The sequence below is a fragment of the Triticum dicoccoides genome, chromosome 4A, assembly GCF_002162155.2.
Source record: "Triticum dicoccoides isolate Atlit2015 ecotype Zavitan chromosome 4A, WEW_v2.0, whole genome shotgun sequence".
NCBI classification, from domain to species: Eukaryota; Viridiplantae; Streptophyta; class Magnoliopsida; order Poales; family Poaceae; genus Triticum; species Triticum dicoccoides.
In genome coordinates this window covers 423,791,948-423,797,394 of record NC_041386.1, presented here as the reverse complement: position 1 = coordinate 423,797,394, position 5,447 = coordinate 423,791,948, and positions in this window count along the sequence as shown.

Here is a 5,447-nt window from a genome sequence, read left to right as displayed (position 1 = left end):
GCTGTTCTGATGGGTCCCGGCTGTCACGTGGAGGAACCATTATTTTGCGCGTAATAAGGAGGCATTTCCTTGCGTGCGGCTATGGACCCAGCTGTCAGCCTCTCCACGCATAGTCTACTTCCTATGGATGTCGTTCGCTGACCACGTTGACTACTCCGCGTCGAGCGCATCCAAGGTGGTGGACGATGGTGAGGCCCCGAACAGCAACGAGCTGGAGATGGGAAGACACGGGAGTAGAGTCGCAGACGGAGAGGTGAGCGAGGGTTAACTGGTTCTGGTGCAGTGTGGTTCGGCAATCGGTGGAGAAGAATAGGAGGTGTGGAGGGGTGGAGGGATGGCCTGGCCAACGGTGGTGTAGCACTTCACAGCGAAGCGTGCTAAGCAGAGCTACTAGCAGCAGGAGGCGGAAGCAGGTGGTCCCGGCGGCGCTAGAGGAACAAGACGAGGATTGAAGATGGATGCCGGTCGTTGGATGTAAATCCAACGGCTAACACTGTCAAAATCATTTGTTGACTAAGTTGACAACGACTTGCATTGGCTTCGACCTATTGGCCCACATTTCAGACTCCAAAAATGTGGAACGTATTCAACCCATTTTTTCAGAATTTACAGTCAATTTGATCTCTTTTTTTAGAATTACAGTTCATTTTTTGGGCTGGGTGAACAAATAATGTAGCGTCCATGCGGCCCATTTATTTTTCTCCTAGAAAATTACTGGCCATTTGCACTTTCTCGAAATACCTGATTTTGCCGGGCTGGTTCTAATTATAATGTTGGGTTGGGCGCAGCAATGTTATCAATAAATAAATAGGGGCTGAGCATTTTGTTATAAATATATTTAAATAATAAGTGATTTATTATTACATTGGTCCTTAAATCTTACCAAGCTTTTGTACACTGTCACTAGGATTTTCGTAGCCAAAAAATCCAGTATTTTACTGTTAAGAAATTATTTTTATAAGTTAATAAGATGTGGGATATTGTTTTCTTACATATGTAAGTATCTGTTAAATATATGATGACAATAAAAATAATATACAATAACATATAAAATAAATTAAATATATATAATATAGTTAGAAGGGAAACAAAAGTTGGACCAGGTGTTCCTATTCTTATATAGAAAAATAGAATAGACCTCTACGTTTTCTTCAAAAAATACATAAATTGGGCTGCTGATGTTTCAGGAAAAAATAAAACCTCGGATGGGAGGTCCATAGGCCGGTCGATAGCTGACGGCCCTCAAAAAAATACAAACCGGCATGTCGTCGGCTCTGCATGTTAAAAAAGAAAGCCTAGATGGGGCAGCCCAAAACCCAGTGGATACTTGCTGCCCTAGTGATAATAAATGATACTATCCGCCAGCTCCACAACTTCGTTGTGAATTTATCTCCTATGTTGAAGCACCTAAAAAAATGTAACTATGTTGACAAACCCGTGGGCCCCAACGTCAGTATAGCATTACGAGGAAGTTTTTTTCGATGAGGCACTTGCTTGCGTACGGACATAGACCTGGTGGGTCCCGACTGTCCGCCTCTCCACGTACAGTCCTCTTTATATTGCTCTCATTTGTTCAGCATGTTCACACCGGCAGACAGCGGCGCCGCGGCGAGCGCACAAAGGCACATGAGGTGATCGAACGACCCAAGGCAGTGCCTTATTTGTAACAAAAGTACTGAACTAGCCCAGTGGCCAAGTGACACTACCCGACAGCTGTTCCGCCCGGGTTCGATTCCAGCTGATGTTGGGAAAATATATCCAATTTTTTAGCCACTGTATTATTGACATGTGGGTCCTCATCATCATCTATGCACACCACATCCAACACTTGCCAAAACTTCGTCCCTCGTTTTCTCTGTTTTTCGCACACTCTACATTGCGTGGGCATTTTGAAAATAGCATATCTTTTTGACTGTGCATCATATGAAGATGTGCTATGCATGAATGTTGATCAACATGATGTTAACTGGCTAGTTGTTCCATTTGCGACCATGAATAAAACTTCCAACATGATGTTAACCCTGTTTGAAAAGGCCGTGTTTATATAAATGCTCTGCCTTTGAAAGTTGTAGTTTCTTATCTGCAACTTGAAGTTTCTTCTCTGAGAATCACATTGTTTGCACTTTTATACTTCTATGAAACTATATTTTTTAAGTGCTAAAAATAGGTCTCTAGAATTCATAAAAAAGTTCATATGCTCAATACTGCAAATCTGAAATTCAAAATACATTCATATCTGAAAGTACTCTCAAAATACACAACACAAAACACAATTCACAACCTGCAAATACTGACAACCCTAAGGTCCTCCTGACAATTCACAACCTGCCCGACTATTGGGCTGGGGGGAGGGGGGCGTCCCCTCCTATTCCTCGGCGGCAGACAGCCGCCCTATGAGATGATGTGAACGACGAGGGAGAGGATAGCAGGGAAGTGTCATCGGGCCAACTGCTTTTCTCCTCTTGCAGCTGGGTTCGGTCGACGAAGACTCCACCGGCTCGCTCTGGCACGACAACCCCACAAACGGCACCGTGTAGATGCTGGATCCTTCAATCTCTGGTGGGTGCTCCATCTGGGATTGATACTCACACCACCGCTCCGTCACGATCGGATTCGGTGAATTTGTTTGCTCCATGGCCTAGAGGAGCAGCTCTATGTACTCCCGCACGACTCCCTTTGTGAGTATCACCGCCTTTTCGCTCTGTTGCAGATATTTGGCCATGGATGTCGTAGTCGCCGCTAGTTGGTCCTTGTTGTCAAACTAAGACTGTATCTCCAACATCCTAGCTAGCTTCACAGGGTCGCCGTCTGCGATCCTCATGTATCGGTTGTAGTCCTCCATTGATCTACTTCTCCACAACACCTTCACTCGCCGGCGGTGGTTTTTGAATGGAGGAGGAGAGGAGCAGCGCTAGTTTTGGATTAGAATGGGAGAGGAGCGACACTGGTTTTGGATTGGAACAAGAGAGGAGGGGAGGTGGTTTTGAAATGGAAGAGGAGAGGAGCGGCGTTGGATTTAGATTGGAACAGGAGAGGAGCGGCGCCGGTCTTGGAAGTATTTTTTTGTTTTGCATATTTTGGGTCAAAGTTTGACCACGTACTGTATTTGACAAGCAAAATGTGAATGCATGTCACAAAAAATTGTATCATTTGGTTCGTATCTGAATGTACTTTCAAATTATATTATTTTTGCAACATATAACGTATATTTTATTTGTGAAAATCAAGGTCAATTATGACCAAGAATAAAAGGCAGACTAGTTAATGTGGGGTCGCTTTCTTAATTGAAGGGTAAATTAATTTTGATTTTGATCCAGTAACAGCGCCGGCCCTCTCGTCCAAACCTAAATTGCTGCCGCATGCTCCTCTCCCTCTTCTCCTTGCAAAAACACCTCCTCTCATCTCCATCATCTCCATTCCAACGCCACCATCTCGCCTCTCCCTCTTCTCCATTCCAAAACCACCTCCTCTCTCCTCGGATGAGGATCCCCTGACGTAGCCCATCCTATAATTGAGACACTGACACATGGGTCCCACCAAGCGCGGGGCCCACGTGTCAGCGACCGAGAGGCAGGGAAACCTCTCCTATCCATCATCTCCATTCCAAAACCACTGTCTCGCCTCTCCCTCTTCTCCATTTCAAAACCACCCCCTCTCGTCTCCATCATCTCCATTAAAAACCACTGTCTCGCCTCTCCCTCTTCTCTATTGCAAGGCCACCGTCTCTACTCCCATCTTCCAAAGCTAGCACAGGACCACTCAGAAGGACATCTATGGAGAGGATGCGGCAGCGAATCAGGCAGATCGCCGGCGGTGACCAGGTAAAGTTAGCCAGGTTGAAGGAGATCCTTACTTGGTTTGACAATGAGTGGGAGATTTCGAGGACGGTGAGGGCCATGTGCCAATGTATGCGAAAGAGCGAGATAGCGGCGATGAGGGCGGCGATGTACTCCTCGGCGGCAGTCACACCGCAGTCCCTTGAGTTCATCGAGTATCTCCTCTGGGCAATGGAGCAGACAGATTCGCCCGAGGCGAAAGTCAAGTGCAGGTGGTGGGCGTACAGGTCGAAGGTCGAGCACCCAGAGGATAACGAATCGATCGAGTACGGTGTGCCATTCATGAGGGTGCAGAGCCAGCCAGAGCCACAGGAGTATTCATTCTCCCACCGCAAGAGGAGGCCGGATGGCGCGATGTCGCTTCCCCGCCGTTCTCCACGGTTCCCTCGACGCTCGCCTCATTTCAACGACGTCGGTAGGGTTTAAGGTAAGCTTCGCACTAACCTAATCTTCCATCTGCTCATGCTTACAATCAGTATGACAGCTAATAAAAATCATGCTTACAATTAGTCTCCGAGTACTACGCCAATCACCCTAAAATAGCTCTGGACCTTTGGGTCAAAGTTGTGACACTGTGTACAAATAAACAAAAATAGATTGATACTTCTTTCAGAACAAAGAGTACACCCTAGAAAACTGCCAATATAAGCTACTAGTCTTTTTTTGAAGTCTAAGCTACTAGTATTTGGTTAGAGGATTTGCTGCGGAGAAAGATCCATCCATAGTGAGCACCACACATCCCACTAATGGTTGTGGATGCCAATGCTTAGAAGGAGCAGGGTTGGTATCGGTAATTTTTAGTTGGCATCTCGCACTCTAGAAATATGCCGGTTCCATCCGTACATTTGTGCAGTTCCACCAAAATGCAACTGAATAACCCTGTTTGCACAGATAATGAAAAGGCGTGATTACATTATAGTGGCACTAGTTGATCAAATATACACTAATAAATAGAAGAAAATATTGCTATAGTATCATAGTAGGCCATGCTGCGAGGGTGAGATGGGCCCTGCGACGCCTCATACGATAGGCCTCATACTGGAAATCGACCCAAGTCTCCCCGATACACCTTCTGCCAGTGATGAACATCAGTGTACAGTGGTAGTACAAGTAGGGGCCTTGAGACATTCCAATCTCTACTTTTGTGCATATCAACTAAAATTAAGCACCCCAGTTTGCAGAAACGCTTAAACATTAACAATGGGACTAGTTGATGAAACATATACTAACAAACAGAAGCACTTTCTTTATCTACACTGGAAATGAAATGATAGAGAGGATACACTCTATTTGAACTGTATTATTACTCCATTTTATCAGTGGCACTAGGGTCGAGAAGGTGGCAAACGAGGTGTACCGTGCGTCGCAAGGATGGAGGCCGGGGGTGCTTAGATTGGGATGCTGAAGCTGGCTCTTTCAGTCCCTATCTTCCCATCTGATGTTTTTGTGGTAGCATTTGGGTTGTAATCCAAACTTGGTCGAGCTGGTGCCGCGTCCCCCTACCTGCCTAGCTTATGTGGCGAACTTGTATCCTGCTAGTACTAAGTCCGTTATAGTAGTAGTTGCATAACTACCCGTTTACACTAAGATGTTGTCGGACAATGGTTGTCT